Raw genomic sequence first — 16,902 nt, 5'->3', positions numbered from 1 at the left:
CCCGGAAAAACCGGTCGGGCCGGCGCGGCGGAGGCGGCCGGGGCCATAAAAGGCGCAGCGGCGGGGCCGCCGCCGCACGGAGCGCCGCGGGCGGGACGAGGGCCGCGGGCGGCGCGGGGCCGGCAGGGCCCGCCGCGGACGGGACGGCGAGGCGCGGAGCGGACGGCGAGGCGGGGCCCGGAGTCGGCGGCCGCGGGCCGGGGCTCCCCGCGCCGGGCGGCTCCCGCGCGCCGGCCGCAGTGGTTCTCAGCAGTTCAACAGTTCCATGGCGCAATTGTGAAATGTTTAGGACCACTGGGGCCGGCGCGCCCCGCCGCCTGCCCGGCCGGGGACGCGGGGACGCGGGGACGCGGGGCGGGGGGGGCCGGGGTTTGGGGGCGCGGGACGGGGGCGCGGGGCCGGGGCGGGGAGCGCGGGGCCGGGGCGGGGAGCGGGGGGCAAGGGACCGGGGCGCGGGGGCGCGGGGCCGGGGCGGGGGGCGCGGGGACGCGGGGACGCGGGGACGTGGGGACGTGGGGCGGGGGGGGGCCGGGGCGGGGGGCGCGGGACGGGGACGCGGGGCCGGGGCGGGGGGGCGCCGGGAAGGCAGGGAGTGGCCGGCGTGGGCCCCGTGCTCTGGGAACCGCAGGGGTGCGGGGCTCGGCCGCCCGGCCCTGGCGCGGAGCCGGGAGCCGCGGTGCCGCGCCCCCTGCGCCCCGGGCTCCGCACGCCTCCCCGGAGGGAGCGCGAGTCGCGGGGTCTTGGACCGGCCGGGCCCGGGCGGGGGGCGCTCGAGGGCCGGGGGGCTCCACGCGAAGCCGTCCGCGCCCGGCGGCGCCGGGGTGAGGGTCCGCGCGGGGCCCGGGACGGCTGCGCGGGGCCCGGCCTCCCGCACGGAGGGGCTCCCGGATGTGCCTGCGCTCCGGCCCGCACGCCGTCCTGACCACGCCGGGCGTCCCGGCGGTGCTGCGGCTGCGTGTCCGCCTGGGCGGGCGGCAGCGCGGGGCTGGGTTGGGCGGTGCGGGTGGGGTCCCTCTCCCCGGTTAATAAGAATAAACGAGTTCCCACGCAGCACGGTGTCCTGAGGCCTCCTGTCCTTCTCCAGCCGCGCCCGTGGCCGCGCGCCCGTGGCCGCTCCGCCCCAAGCAGAGTCGGGCGGGGCCGGGCGGGGCGGGCCGGGCGGCCTCTGCCCTGCGCCCCTCAGGGAAGGCCCGGCCTCTCCCCTGCCCGCTGCTTCTGCTTCTGACCCCTCTCCCTCCCCAGGCCTTCCGAGTCAGAGCTGGCCCTGCCTCCAGGGGCCAATCTGGGAAATGGGCCCCAGGGCCGCAAATCTGGCCTCCTATGCCTGCTTCCTGCCTCAGGGCAAGACCCCTGCCTTGCCCCCATCCACTTCTGGCTGGAGGCCCTGGGGGAGCTGGCTTGGGGGGGTCAAGGGAATGGGGGACTGTCCAGTGGGCGGGGTTGAAGGCCTCCTGCTCTGGCTGGGGGAGTCCTCCATTGTACTCAGCCAGCTGGAGACCAGGCGAGTCTTCTGCTCTGGGAGCATCCGCATCCAGCTACAAGGAGGCGCCTGGGGACCGGTGGGGGCTGTGTGCAGGAAAACTCCCCCCACTCCCCTCCCCCGCTGAGCACTGTCCCTGAGGAGCTGGGGTGCCCACCCTGCCCTGCTGAGCACTGTCCAGGAAGAGCCAGGGTGCCCCCCACACTGAGCACTGTCCCGAGGAGCCGGGGCACCACACACAGCACAGCGTGGCCTGCACAGGCAGGGTGGCTTGTCCAGGGAGCCGCGGGCCACCGTGGCTGTGGCCTCCCCGCGGGCCACCGTGGCTGGAGGGACGGGGGTTCCCGCTCTGCAGAGCCACCACCCCCCCACACCGAGTGCCCCAGCGCCTTCCCACCGGAAGAGCCTGGCACCTGGCTCAGCTGTCCAGCCCTCCTCCGGCTGTGGGTGGGCGCAGATGTGGGTGGGCGGCAGACGCAAGCCAAGGCTGTGGCGCCCAGCCCACGCTCCCCTTCCTCTCCGAGTGGAGCTGGACCGCCGTGGGCTGAGCCTTTCCACCTTGCTGACAGGGCCAGCGTCCCCGTGACCAGCAGCCTCACCGGCTCAGTGTGACCTGGGACTTCTGGGTCTGGCCCTGCAGGTCCCGTGTTCTGAGAACACTGTTAGTCACAGACAAGCTGGGGTGCCGGCCCCCCTGCCCTGCGGCAGCCCACCAGGAGCGCCCCTGCCCACACAGACACTGCCAGCTGGCCTCTCCCTCCCAGAAACATTCTTCGGGCTTCTTTAAACCTCTGTAGCGCCCTCGGTGCAGCGGCCAGCCAGTGGGCTAGGCGATGCTCCACAAACTAGAACCACTGGGCCCACAGGCCCACGGCTCACACCTGTAATCCCAGCTACTCCGGAGGCTGAGTTATGAAGACGGAGGATCTTCCAGCCCTGGCAGGAAAGTCTATGAGACTCTTGTCTCCGGGGAAGCACCAAGAAGAAAAGCTGAAAGTAAAGGTGTGGCCCAAGTCATAGCACTAGCCTGGAGCCTGACAGCCAAGAGACAGCACGCAAGCCCTGAGTTCAAGCCCCAGGACCAGCACAGAAAAAATTAAAAAGTAAGAAAAAAAAGAACCACTGTTCAGGGGGAACCAGGTCCAGATTCCTTCTCAGCCCTCGTGGGGCTCCCTAAAGGACCCACAGCATCCATTACTGTCCCCCCCCCCCCGGCCTTGCACGCCCCAGGGAGGCCAGGTCTGGGAGAGACCGCACAGAAAGCCAGGCCAGTTCTGTGGTGTTCAGGTGGAAAATGGCCAGAGAGGAAAGGAAGGACAGACACATCTCCATCTCCTGACACCAGAGCTGCAGGGCAATGGCTCCGGCAAGCCAGTGCAGCTGGGGCAGCTGGTGGGGTCTGAGGGCTGCAGCAAGGAGAGGCGGCACCCCGGAAGCCAGCCTGCGCCTTCAGCCTTGTGGTGGTTTCGGGTTTAGTGGAGGTGAAGGGACCTACAGCACAGTGCACGTATTCACAGCGCACACTTTGATGACATACGTGTAGGCCATGAAGCCGTGGACCACACCGAGACCCTGAACAGACCCTCCTCAGCCCTGGAAGGATGCGGTCTGGGCCTTGGCCAGCCCTCCCTCCCGTCCCAGCTCCACTCCTGGCAGCCCCTTGCTTCAAGGTTAGCTGCGAGTTCTAGGATGTCCATAGGTACAGGACTACTCCGAGTATTTATTTCACTGAGTTTTAGTAGAGCAGAAAGGACTTGCTTATTTTATCTAAGTTGTCGAGTTTATGGTTATAAAGTTTGTGTTCTCTTTTAAGATCTGTGGCGTCTGTAGTGATGTCGCATCTCCCATTCTTAAACTTGAAGACGTGTTTTTTCTTTCTCCCTTTTCCTTAGTCAGTCTTGCTAGGTTTACTGCTTCTACTGATGTTCGGAAACAATCAGCTTTCCTTTTGTTTGTTTTTAAACCATTTCTCTCCATTATTTTGTTCTTCATTTCATTGGTTTCTACTCTGATCGCTATCATTTTCTTTCTTTCTTTCTTGGGGTGCTGCTTGCTGCTCTTTTTTTTTTTCTAGTTCCTTTTTAAAAAACCATCACTTTGTTTCCTTGGCACACGCAGGCTGCGTGTACTTGCCGTGTAGAACTTGCTTGGGATCATGTTGTATTCCTGGTGGAATGGTTAAACCAAACTCATTGACACTTGTGTTAGTTGAAATACTTAACAATTTTTAAGACTTCAACATAATGTTTTTAACTATAGTTGCTATGCTGCATAGGTCTCTTGAATTATTCCTCCTGTCTAACTGAAAATCTGTGTATTTTAGCCAACATCTAGCGTCTTAGGGTAGAAGCTGAGGACGCTGTGTCACTCTGAGTCTGTGCTGAAGTTCAGACTCTTTGACATGTTCTCTGAGTGCAGCGTTAGCTTCATCACACACATTTAGATATATTTTGCTTTGCTGTTGTTGTTGTTGGCCATGGAGCTTGAACAAGTTGTCCCTAAGCTTTTGTGCTCAAGGCTAGCACTCGACCACTATGAGCCACAGCTCCACTGCTGGCTTTTTTCAGTGGTTTATTGGAGATAAGAGACTCACAGACTTTTGCTGCCCAGACTGGCTTTGAACCGCGATCCTCAGATCTCAGCCTCCTGAGAAGCTAGGATTACAGGCGTGAGCCACCAGCGCCCAGCTTTGCTTTTGTTTTTATTCCTTCGAAATACCCATTCATTTCTCACTTGAAACTTCTTTGACATTTGGGTTACCTGGCAGTGTTTAGTTTCAAGATATTGGGAAATATCTTTCTGTTACTTTACATTTAATCCTGTTTGATGTACAGGCCACGGGAGGTTATCTGGACCATTGTAAGTTGATTGAAGTTAGTCGTGACTGGTCTTGGTAGCCCCCTCCCCCCCCCCCCCCCGTGTGCCCACAGCAATGTCTTTTCTGCTGGAGGTGGTTGAGTGCCAGCTATGAACTTTAGAGTGGTCAGCTTGCAAGTTTTCAACTTTACAGTGGATTGATGAGGGCCTTCAATGCAGATAGGACTCAGGAGAGGGTTGTTTCCAGTGGGCTCGTGGGGACAGAGCCGCTGTGAGTAAAGGAATGTCTGCGGTCAGTCAGGCTCAGTTGGCTGATAGCATTGTCCAAACAACATCTGTCCTGAGGGAGTTGTTGGCCTGCTCTGTCACTTACTGGAAGAAGGGCCCTTTTATATGGATCTTTCTAGTCCTTCTTTCAGCTCTGTACAATTCTGCTCCTTGCGTTTTGAAGCCCCGCCTCTTCAGAGTTGCTGTCTCTTCTGAAGCAAGCCTGATTGCTCTGTGGAGTTCTGTCAGTGGCAGGGCACTGGCCTGGCAAGCAAAGTTCCACTGCCGTGTGTTTCAAAACAGAAGTAAACACCGGCCACGGGTGGCTTGCTTCTGTAATCCTGGCTACTCAGGAGGCTGAGACTTGGCGCATCTCCTAGGTAGAAAACTCTGTTAGACTCCATCAGCAGTCAACCAGCAAACTGCTGGACTGGAGGTATGGTTCAAGAGGTAGAGCACAAGCTGTGAGCAAGACAAGTGAGAGCCAGAGACCAAGTTTAAGCCCAGTACCAACACACACACACCCACACACACCCCCACATCCCAGGAATGACTAATTATATTCAATATTCATGGTTGTAAATATTCCTATTTTGTTTAATACAGGCACGGCAGCTTGCTTTTGATGAGTTCACCTGCCATTTACTTTTGTTTACTTTAGCCCATTTCTCTCCGCATCCCAACGTACGATCTTCTGGCTTTCCTGCCAGCCGCCAGCCCGGCAGGCCTGGCTGCGGTGTCTCCGGCACAGCTCACGCTGGGGAACTTCCTCATGTGCCTGACCAGCCCTGCTTTTCAGCGAGGTCCCTGGGATTGTCTGAGCTCCATCTTCCTTTGTTTGTTCGTTTTTTTGTCCCATTTGCTCTCCCCTTTCTCTTTCTTTCCCACTGTTCTTTGGAGCAGTTGCTCCATGTTCGGTCTCGCTCCTTCGTAGTCTTACGAGTTTGGTGCGCTCCTCACTGCAGTAGTCATGTGTCACTTGGCCTTGGGACTTGGTCTGAGACCTGTGTCCTCAGGCAGATTCTTCGCTGTGCACGCCCGGTTCAGTGTCTGTATTCACACGGATGTGGCTGTGAGTCATGGAGAGATTCGATCTCATGACGCCATCTCTGTGTGCCAGCTTCCTTAGCGGTGGGAATGTGGTATACCCGCCACCTTTAGCTACCACATTCTATTTTTTCCAGGAATCTAGACCAATGTATGCATAGTATAATAACTTCTATAGCCAGGCGCTGGTGGCTCCTGCCTGTAATCCTACCTACAGGAAGCAGAAATCTGAGAATTGTGGTTCAGAGCCAACCCAGGCAGGAAAGCCCGTGAGACTTTTATCTTCAATTAGCCACCAGAAAATCAGAAGTGGCATGTGGCTCAAAGTGGTAGAGCTCTAGCAAAAGAGCTCGGGGACAGCACCCAGACCCTGAGTTCAAGCCCTACAGCTGACCAAAAAAAAAAAAAAAAAACAACAACAACAACAACAACAAAAAACCCTTCTATGTAGTTTAGTATTAAAGCTTACAAGTAGGCTGGGAAGGTGGCTCAGTGGTAGAGCGCTTGCCTTGCAAGCATGAGGCCCTGGGTTCGATTCCTCAGCACCACATAAACAGAAAAAGCCGGAAGTAGTGCTGTGGCTCCACTGGTAGAGCGCTAGCCTTGAGCTGAAGAGCTGAGAGACAGCGCCCAGGCCCAGAGTTCAGGCCCCATGACTGGCAAAAAATAAAATAAATAAATAAAGCTTACAAGTGTGCACCATGTATTTCTATTTCCCTCCTATACTGTTACTTATTTACTTATCTATTGTGTGTGTGCATGCTTTCATGTGTGTGCTGGTCCTGGGGCTAGCACTCTACCACTTGAGTCACAACTCCGCTTTTGGCTTTTTGTGGAAATAAAAGTCTCTTAAATTTATCTGCCTGGGTTGACTTTGAACCCAAAACCTTCTATCTCAGTCTGCTGGGTAGCTAAGATCACAGGAGTGAGCCACAGGTGCCTCACCCTTTATTTCTACATATTTATTTTTTCTACATATTTTATTTTATTTTATTTTTATTTTTTGTCGGTCATGGGGCTTGAACTCTGGGCCTGGGTGCTGTCCCTCAGCTCTTCAGCTCAAGGCGAGCGCTCTACCACTTGAGCTACAGCGCCACTTCCGGTTTTCTGGTGGTTTATTGGAGATAGGAGTCTTATGGTCTCTCCTGCCCGGGCTGGCTTTGAACCGCGATCCTCAGATCTCAGCCTCCTGAGTAGCTAGGGTTACAGGCGTGAGCCACCAGCGCCCGGCTCTACATATTTTAAACCTCACTATATAGTGTTATTATTTTTTGCTCTAGTTGATTATCTTTCAGTGAGATGTGAACATGAAAAAGAACCGTTTGCAGTACTTAGTGTTCTTTATTCCTTTGTGGAGATCAGACTTCCATTTGATATTTGGTTTGTGCCTGGAGAAATTCTTTATTTCTTGTAGCACAGGTCTGCTGGTAAGGGATTTATTCAACATTTCTAAGTCAGAAAAAGTTTACTCAGCTTGTTACTTTGATGTGTGTATTCACTGGCTGTAGATTTGGGGGCTGAAACCCTTTTTCTTTCCTGGCATTGGTGGTTCCATTGTCCCCCGGCTTGCATTACTTTGGAGAAAGGTCTGTGGGTCTCCGTACCCCGCCCGTCCTCCCCCTCTGGACACCTTTGGGATGTGCTCCATCACTGGCTTCCTGATTGATCGTGCACGTTGGTATGGTTTTCTGATTCTTAGATTTGTGGTGATCATTTTCATCCATTTTTGAGTTTTCAGTTATTATTTCTTTAAATCTTTTTCGCCAAGCCCTCTCCCCTTTTCTGGGATTCTGGTGACAAGTACGTTGTGCTCTGTGAGGTTGTCCCAGAGATCACAGAAGCTATACTCTTTGTAAGAGGCTTTTGCTTTCTCCTACTGTCATTTTGGATAATTATTATGCCATCTAAGTAAGTCCAGCATCTAATTTTCTAACAATTGCATCCTGTGTTGTTTTTATTTTCTGGGTATTAAAGTTTCTATCTGTGGGGCTGGGAACGTGGCTCAGTGGTAGAGCGCTTGCCTTGCATGCATGAGGCCCTGGGTTCGATTCCTCACCACCACATAAGCAAAAAGAAAAAAGCCGGAAGTGGTGCTGTGGTTCAAGTGGTATAGTGCAGGTCTTGAGCTGAAGAGCTGAGGGACAGCGCCCAGGCCCAGAGTTCAGGCCCATGACTGAACCCCCCCCCCAAAAAAACAAAGCTTCTGTGAGTTTAATCTTTTTTTTTTATATACCATTTTCAGTTTTGAACTTGGAAATATATTTATGAAATGATTTTCATGTTTTTAATCTATTAGGTTTTTTATCATCTGCTTCATTTCTGGATTTGTTTTTTATCTTCATTATTCATTTTTCTACTTCTTTGCATGCCTGGTAAGTTTTTATTGGCCACTTAACACTGTGAACTTTGTATCATTGAGTACTAGATAATTTTTCCCTACAAAAGCTTGTGACCTTTGTTCTGGGACATGGTTAAATGTCATATAAATAGAAACATCCATTTTTTTGCTTGAACTCAGGGCTACTTGCTAGGCAGGTGATCTACCACTTGAGCTACACCTCTAGCCCTTGCTCTTGTTATTTTGGAAATAGGGAAAGGATGAGTCTTACTTTTGCCCAGACTGTCCTGGACTGTGATCCACCTATTTATGCTTCCTATTATGGCTGGAATGACAGGCACATACCTCCACACCCAACATTTTCTGTTAAGATGGGATGTCATTTTTTAAAATGAGCATACATTAGTATTAAAGAGATTTTTTTTGGGGGGGGGGTCTGGTCATGGGGCCTGAACTCTGGGCCTGGGTGCTGTCCCTCAGCTCTTCAGCTCAAGGCTAGCACTCTACCACTTGAGCCACAGCGCCACTTCCGGCTTTTTTCTTATGTAGTGCTGAGGAATCGAACCCAGGGCCTCATGCATGCAAGGCAAGCGCTCTACCACTGAGCCACCTTCCCAGCCCTTAAAGAGTTTTTTTGAAGAGATTATTATGACATTCCACACACGTATGAAACATATCCTAATCAGAGTCATGTGCTGTTTTGGCTGGGCTAGCCTCAAACCACAATCCTCCTGATCTCTGCCTCCTGAGTAGCTGGGATTATAGGCTTGAGCCAGTGGTGTCCAACCTTAGATTGATCCTTTTTTTTTTTTTTTTTTTTTCCAGTGCTGGGGCTTGAACTCAGGGCCTGGGCACTGTCCCTGGCTTCTTTTGCTCAAGGCTAGCACTCTACCACTTGAGCCACAGCACCACTTCTGGCCTTTTCTATTCACATGGTACCGAGGAATCAAACCAAGGACTTCATGCATCCTAGGCAAGATCTCTACCACTAAGCCAAATTCCTGGCCCAGACTGATCCTTTTGAGGATTGTTTTTAGCTAATGGAGCACATTATGTTAAATCCTTTGTTATAAGGCTAATTTTTCCACAACCATGATTTCAAATTTTCTCAGTATTTTACCTCACACTTTGCCAATAATAAGCCTTTTCTACACACATGGGTTTTGATTTTATTTTCCTAGTCCTGGGACTTGAAAATCAGGGCCTGGGCACTGTCTTGAGCTCTTTTGCTCAAGGCTAATATTCTACCACTTTGAGCCACAGCTCCACTTCTGTTTTTTTTTTTTTAATTTTTAAATTCTTTAGTACATATTTTTGATTGTAAAGATACTTTACAGAGGGGTTACAGTTACATGAGCAAGGCAATGAGTACCTTTCCAATGGAGGATTGTTACCCCCTCCTTTGTTTTTCCCCTACCATCCCTTCCCTGACTCCTCTCTGCCCCCCCACCCCCATCCGTCTCCCATTTCCAGTTTTTTGAGTGGTTAATTGAAGCTAAGAGTCTCAAGGGGACTTTTCTGCCCCGGCTGGTTTCCAGGCATGATCCTCAGATCTCAGCCTGCTGAGTATCTGGGATGCCAGGTGTGAGCCTAGCTGATTTTGACTATTTTCTGGTCAGCTGATCAGTGGTCTGGGTGTGGAATTCTAGGCAGAGGCTCATTTTCCCTCAGACTTGCAAACAACCCACCAACTGCTAGCTAGCTTTCATAGTTACTGTAGAGCCCCTCACATAGTCACATGTGAGCCCCTCCCTCCCTTCCTCCTCCTCCTCCTCCCCCTTTCGTCCTCTTTCTGTTTCTTTGGGGACAAGGTTTTTCTATAGCCCAGGCTGGCCTTGAACTTGAGATCCTTCTATTTTAGCCTCCTAAGTGTTGAGATTACTCCTCCCCCTCCCCCTCCCCCGGCTGGAGTGAGCGTGCTCTGTCCTCTCTGGTGTTGCCGGAGCCCTCAGACTCTCATCCCAATTCCACACCTGCGTGTCAGTTATATCACACAGGAGCATATGGACACACACACACAGACATGTCACACGCATGTGCACACGTGCACGCATGCACCCAGCCCTGGGCCCTGGGGGTGCAGAGGTCAGGCGGAGGACACTGCAGTGTCTCCCATGTGAGGTGAACCCAGAGGAAGCGATGGAGGAGCGGCGGGGCCAGCCTGCCGCCATGGCCATTCGCCTCTGTGCCAGCCAGTGGCCAAGGCTGCATCTCAGGGGAGGTCCTCCGAGCTCAGAGGGGACCTCGCTCCCCCAGCCCTCGCCCTCCACACTGCCTGCTTCAAGATGGAAGCCGAGCCCAGGCTGCAGTGGGAGATGGAGGGTGAAAGGAAGGCGGGATGCGGGTGAGCTGTGGGAGGTGGCTGGCTGCTGAGCCTCTCCTCTCCTGGAGGTGGAAGCTTGGACTCACGCCTTGGATCCCTCTCACCCTTTGGGGTCCTGGGACTCCCCCACCCTTTCCCTCTCAGGGCCTCAGTTTCCATATCTGAGTAGGAGGACCAAGCCCGTCCTCCTTTGCTCTGGTCGCAGAGACAGTGGCCAAGGTGCACCCCCTGCTGACTGTAGGCGCAGTGTGCGCGGGGCAGGGCCACCTGCCAGGGCTAGGGTGTTGGGGTTTGGGGCCTTGGCCAGAGTAAGGAGTAGGGGCTGCGGAGATACAGGTGGGACCAGGAGGGCGACTGGGACGGTGGTGACTTGATGCGGGACTGTGGGGAGAAGCTGGCAGCTCCGTGCATGGGCGAGACCTGCAGGCCTGGCTTCCCCCGCAGGCCTGGCTCCCCCTGCAGGCCTGGCTCCCCCCCTCCCCACAGGCTTGGCTCCCCCCCCTCCCCGCAGGCCTGGCTCCCCCCCAGGCCTGGCTCCCCCCAGGGCTGGCTCCCCCCCAGGCCTGGCTCCCCCCAGGGCTGGCTCCCCCCCAGGCCTGGCTCCCCCCAGGGCTGGCTCCCCCCCCTCCCCGCAGGCCTGGCTCCCCCCCAGGGCTGACTCCCCCCCCAGGCCTGCTCCCCCCCCAGGGCTGTCCCCCCCAGGGCTGGCTCCCCCCAGGGCTGCTCCCCCACAGGGCTGGCTCTCCCCCCCCCACCGCCTGGCTCCCCCCAGGGCTGGCTCCCCCCCCAGGGCTGGCTCCCCCCCAGGGCTGGCTCCCCCCCCAGGGCTGGCCCCCCCACAGGGCTGGCTCCCCCCCAGGGCTGGCTCCCCCCCCAGGGCTGGCCCCCCCCCAGGGCTGGCTCCCCCCCAGGGCTGGCTCCCCCCCAGGGCTGGCTCCCCCCCCAGGGCTGGCCCCCCCCCAGGGCTGGCTCCCCCCACAGGGCTGGCCCCCCCACAGGGCTGGCTCCCCCCCAGGGCTGGCTCCCCCCCCAGGGCTGGCTCCCCCCAGGGCTGGCTCCCCCCCAGGGCTGGCTCCCCCCCAGGGCTGGCTCCCCCCCCAGGGCTGGCCCCCCCCCAGGGCTGGCTCCCCCCACAGGGCTGGCCCCCCCACAGGGCTGGCTCCCCCCCAGGGCTGGCTCCCCCCCCAGGGCTGGCTCCCCCCAGGGCTGGCTCCCCCCCAGGGCTGGCTCCCCCCCAGGGCTGGCTCCCCCCCCAGGGCTGGCTCCCCCCCAGGGCTGGCTCCCCCCACAGGGCTGGCCCCCCCACAGGGCTGGCTCCCCCCACCCCCGGGCCTGGCTTCCCTCTCTCAGGGCAGTCAGGAGACGGGCCACCGGTGCCAAGCACCTTCCTGCCAGGAGTGGGGAGGACGTGGGTTGGGGTGGCGGGAGGCATGGGCTGTGCGCAGCGTGGGCAGGCCCTCCGCACGGGCAGCCTGGGGGCCGGTCCGGAGACTGCACGCACTTCTGGTCCTCTGGGGCTGACTTTAGGATGGGTGATGGAAGTCAGCGAGAGGAGACCTGGCCGGGCGCCATCCTAGTCAGGGGTGAAGTTCTGGGCAGATCTAGAAAAGGGGGGCAAGGGAAGTGTAGGGGAAGAGACCCACCCACGAGGGGGCAGCAGAGCAGCGGCCGCGTGTGGAGGGGCGGGGCCTGGGGCTGGGGGCGGAGCCGCCGCGTGTGGAGGGGCGGGGCCTGGGGCTGGGGGAGGAGCCGCCGCGTGTGGAGGGGCGGGGCCTGGGGCTGGGGGCGGAGCCGCCGCGTGTGGAGGGGCGGGGCCTGGGGAGGAGCCGTCGCGTGTGGAGGGGCGGGGCCTGGGCTGGGGGAGGAGCCGCCGCGTGTGGAGGGGCGGGACCTGGGGCTGGGGGAGGAGCCGCCGCGTGTGGAGGGGCGGGGCCTGGGGCTGGGGGCGGAGCCGCCGCGTGTGGAGGGGCGGGGCCTGGGGAGGAGCCGTCGCGTGTGGAGGGGCGGGGCCTGGGCTGGGGGAGGAGCCGCCGCGTGTGGAGGGGCGGGGCCTGGGGCTGGGGGAGGAGCCGCCGCGTGTGGAGGGGCGGGGCCTGGGGCTGGGGGCGGAGCCGCCGCGTGTGGAGGGGCGGGGCCTGGGGCTGGGGGCGGAGCCGCCGCGTGTGGAGGGGCGGGGCCTGGGGCTGGGGGCGGAGCCGCCGCGTGTGGAGGGGCGGGGCCTGGGCTGGGGGCGGAGCCGCCGCGTGTGGAGGGGCGGGGCCTGGGGCTGGGGGAGGAGCCGCCGCGTGTGGAGGGGCGGGGCCTGGGGAGGAGCCGTCGCGTGTGGAGGGGCGGGGCCTGGGGGCGGAGCCGCCGCGTGTGGAGGGGCGGGGCCTGGGGCTGGGGGCGGAGCCGGCCCTGCGGCCCGGTGGGAGCAGAGCTCTGGGACCCACTGGCCCTGGGTCTCTCCTGGCCGCCGCGGGGCCTCCAGGAGGACCAGTGCAGGAGGCACGGTGCTTGGTGCCCTGTGGGTTGGGAGAGGCATCCGGTGAAGGGTGGAGCACCGGGACAGAGTCCTGGTGGGGAGGACACCCGCAGAGGGAGGAGCAGGAATCACGGACCACGGAGGTGACTGGGGAGCCGTGTGCAAGCCAAGGGAAGAGGGACGTGGCGGAGATTCACCTCGGCCCTTCCCCAGCCCTCCAGCCCCGGCCCAGAATCCCCGGTGCTGGCCAAGGTGCTGAAGCCGCCGGCGCTGGGGCAGCCCGGGTGAGCCGAGCCGGGGGCTCAGCTGAGCCTGGCGCGGGGTAGGCCCAAGCCGGCCAGCACCCAGGGAAGGGCCGCACACTAAGCAGGACCCCAACTGTGCCGGCCTGTCTCTCCTTGAGGAACCCCTAGTCCGGCATCCTCCCAGCGGTCCTGGCTGGGTGCCACGACCCCCTTCCCTGGTGCCTGGTCCCCGGCCAGCATCCGGCCCCTCTTCTGCAGCTGCTCTCTCTGAAGCCAGGGCCTGGCGTGGGGTGGGGCGGGGCAGCAGCACCCACGGCCCAGGCTCCCGGCTGACCCCACGCGGGGGCACGTGCTGGCAAGCCGGCCCCCCACAGTGCGCTTCCTCACCTGTCGGCGGGGGCGGGCATCACCCTCGCCTGGCGTTGTGCTGACCCCGAAGCGTGATTCCCACCGAGCCGGCGGAGGGCCTGGCCCACAGGAGTGGCCCTCACCAGACGGAAGCCACCCTCCGGGGCGCTCGGTGCCCAGGTCCTGGGGCATGACCCCCCTTGTCACTGTGGGACTGAAGGTGAAGCCCAGCGCCCAGCCCGGGATGCTCCCCTGTGTCAGGGCCCAGCTTGTGGCAGGGGCCACATGGAGGCAGAAGACCCGCGAGTCACCACACTCAGGAAGTGGGGAGGTCCCATACCACCGTGGGCAGCCTGGGGCGCGGACCTTGGCCCCCCGATCAGAAATGCCCTGCAGTTAGACCACACAGCACATAAAGTGGAAGAGAAGCCCTGGGTGGCCACCCACAGGCCTCTCCGCATGCCACCCGTGCCCTCTGGAAGGCCCAGCCGTCACAACCACGCATGCTCCCGGCAAGGCCAGGGTGGCACGCTGCCCCGTGGCTACCTGCAGGACTCCTCGGGGTCGGGAAGGGGCCTGCAGGGTGTCAGGGGCTGGGACTCCACGTGGGAGGGCCGCTCCGGGCTCCACACGTGCGGGCCGGGCAGCGGGGCCGTTCGAGACACTGCCACGAGCCGGTCTGGTGGCAGCTGGGTGCGGGCAGTGAGCCCGCGAGGCTCAGCGCCCTCGGCCTAGATGTCCCAGGGATTAACTGTCCGGCCTACAACGACCCTAACCATCCGCGAGGATGGGGGGGCGCCGGGCTGGGCGGGCCCGACCCTGACCCTGACCCGGCCGGGGGTGGGGGGCAGGGACGGGGAGCAGCGCCCGCCTCTCGGGTCAGAGGCCCCGGTGCGCGGTGACCCCGCCACCCTGGGCCAGGCCCGGCCAGCAGCGGCGGGGGTGCGGTGGGGGGTGGGGTCGGCTCGCGGCTGAGACCACGACTGGCGCGGCTGCCACAGGGGGGCGTCGGGGGGCGCGGAGCCGGGGACCCAGCGCGCGGAGGGCCGGGGGCGCGTGTCAGCCGTCTCAGCACCCCGTCCTGGCCGGACTGTGCAGCGCGGCCTATGAGGGGGCTCCCGGCTCAAGGGTCATCTCCCGTCCCTGCCACCCCGCCCTCCCTCCCTCCCGAGGGCACCCGGGGCTCCCTGCTGACCCTCCTTGCCCGCCCCTCCCAGGCTGAAGCAGAGCCCTTCGGGGGTGCGGGTGCATCCCAGCTGGAGTCCGCGTCCCCGCGGGCCCTTCGCCCGAGCCCGACGCCCACAGGGCGCCCCGCAGCCCGCCGGGGGGGGGGCGCCGGCAACTTCTGGAGGCGTTTGGGTCGGGGAAAGCCACGGGGGAGCGGCGAAGTTGGGGTCCAAGGGTGGCGGCGTGGGGTTCGCGGGGGCGGCGGGCCGGGGCTGGAAGGCGGCGAGGGCTCCCTGGGGCCGCGGTGTCCCGGGGCGCGGCCGGGGCCGGACCCGAGGCGCGGAGAGTCCGGGACAGGCGCCGGGCATTGCGGCCCCCGCGGGCAGCAGTTTGGGGCGCCCACTTCGGCGGGCTTCTCCAGTCCGCACCCCCGGCTCCCCTGCGCGGTCCGCGGCCGGAGGCGCCGGCGGGCGGCGAGCCCTCAGCCCCGCCGCGGGCTCGCGCGCCGGGCCGGCCGCCGGGGCGAGGGGGCGCTGTGGGCGCGGGCCGGCGGGCGGGGCCGGCGCGCGGGGGCGCGCGGCGCGGGGCGGCGCGAGCGCGGGGCCCGGGGCGCGGGCCGCCGAGGGCTGGGGGCTTGGCGGGCGGCCTGTGCCGTGCGGGGCGCGGCGGCGGCGGGCGCGCGGCCAGGGAGCGCGCGGGCGGGGCGGCGGCCGCGGCGGGAGGCGCTCGGGGCGGCTCCTCGCGCTCCGCTCCTCCATGGCGCTGCCCGGGCCCCCCGAGCCGCCCCGCGGCGCGCCCCGCAAGGCCCCCGGCCTGCTGGAGATGGGGGCGCTGTGCCTGGACTCGGAGATCATCCTGGGCTTCACCAGCCACCTCCTGCGGCGGCGAGGCAAGGTGAGGCCGGCGGCCGAGGCGCCGCTGCGCGACTTGGAGGCGCGGCTGGGGACGAGGCGGCGAGGCTCCGGCCGAGCCCCGAGACCGGGATTCCGGTCTTCCCCGGAGCCTGGCCCGGGAGGGCGGGGAAGGGCTCGGGGCGGGGCGGCGCGGCGGGCGGATCCCGAGTCCCGGGGGTGGCCGGTGCCCGCGTGCACCCCGGGGCTCCGCGGGGCGCGTCTCCGTCCGCGCCGGGCATCGGGGGTGCTGCGCGCGCCTCCGCGAGCGCCGCGGCGGCGGGGAACTGAAGTTGCGGCTGCGGCCCGCGCGGGCTCGGGACCTGGGCTCCGGGCGGTGTTCCCGTGGCTGCGCGTGTGTGCATGCGGGTGTGTCCCGCCCGGGGGCGGGCAGCGCGTGCGGGGGCCGGCGGGGAAGGGGTGCCGGGCCACCCGCTGCCAGCGTGGCCCTTCCCGCGCGGTGCCGGGGAGGGGCAGTGGGGCGCCGGCGCTGGCTCGTTCCTCTTTCCCCGCCGGGCTGGCGGACCCCGCGCGTCCTGGCCGAGCTGGGGAGCGGGGGGAGGAGAATGCAGCCCACTTTCTTCGGGCGTGAGTGGGGCGGAGGGCCGCCCAGGTAGAGGGCCGGGACGAGGCGACCCGGACAGGGAGAGTCGCCGTCCCCGGCTCGGGCGAGCGTCTGACTGCCGGGGGCCGCGGGTCGGGGTCCGCGCCGGGCTGCCGCGGGCTCGGCCCCCTCGCTTCCCCGCGCCGCGGGTCGGCGCGCTCGCGGGTCGGCAGGGGGCGCTCGCGTCGCGGGGAGCCCGGCCGCTGCGCCCGCCGGCTCGACCTGGGCTGGCGGGCTGACCCGGAGGCGGGAACGGCGGCGACAGTCGGGGCCGGGCTTGGGCGGGAGCAACTGGCCGCCGGGGGAGAGGGCGGGGGCGACCTCCCAGCCGGAGACGAACCGGCGATTAATTCCGGAGCGAAGTTGCCATCTGCCGGCCTGCAGCCAACAGGTACCGCGCCCTACGGGCCCCGGCCCCGGCCTCCGGCCCGGATCCCCGGCCCCGGCCCCGGCCCCGCGCGCAGGTCCGTGTCGGCCCCTCCAGACACGCAGAGGCCGGGCCGGGCCGGGGACCGCACGGCGCGCGCGAGGCGGCGCTCCGGGCGGCCAGTGGCCCGCGGAGTGCCCGGGTGCGGGAGCAGCGGCGGGAGCCTTCCCGGACGGCCTCGGCCCACCTGGTCCCACCTGGCTGAGGGCGGAGCTTTCCCCGTCGCGGGCGCCAGGCCGGGGGCGGCGCGGACCCACGCGTCGGGGAGCCGCGGAGGCGCATGCGCGCGCGCGCCGCGCGTCCACGCCGCCGCCCCGGGCCGCGCGGGTCGGCCCGGCGGGGTCCTCGGCGCGGGCGGGGCCGCGCGGGGCGCCGGGTGGGAGGGGCGTCCCGGTCCCCGCCCCGCGCCCGCCCCGGCCCGCCCCCGAGCGCGCCCGCCGCCGCCGCCGCCGCGCGCCCGCCGCCACTCGCCCGGCCGCCAACTT

The sequence above is a fragment of the Dipodomys merriami genome, unplaced genomic scaffold (assembly GCF_024711535.1).
Source record: "Dipodomys merriami isolate MVZ:Mamm:240054 unplaced genomic scaffold, mDipMer1.0.p SCAF_50, whole genome shotgun sequence".
NCBI classification, from domain to species: Eukaryota; Metazoa; Chordata; class Mammalia; order Rodentia; family Heteromyidae; genus Dipodomys; species Dipodomys merriami.
Note: the sequence above shows the minus strand (reverse complement) of the source record.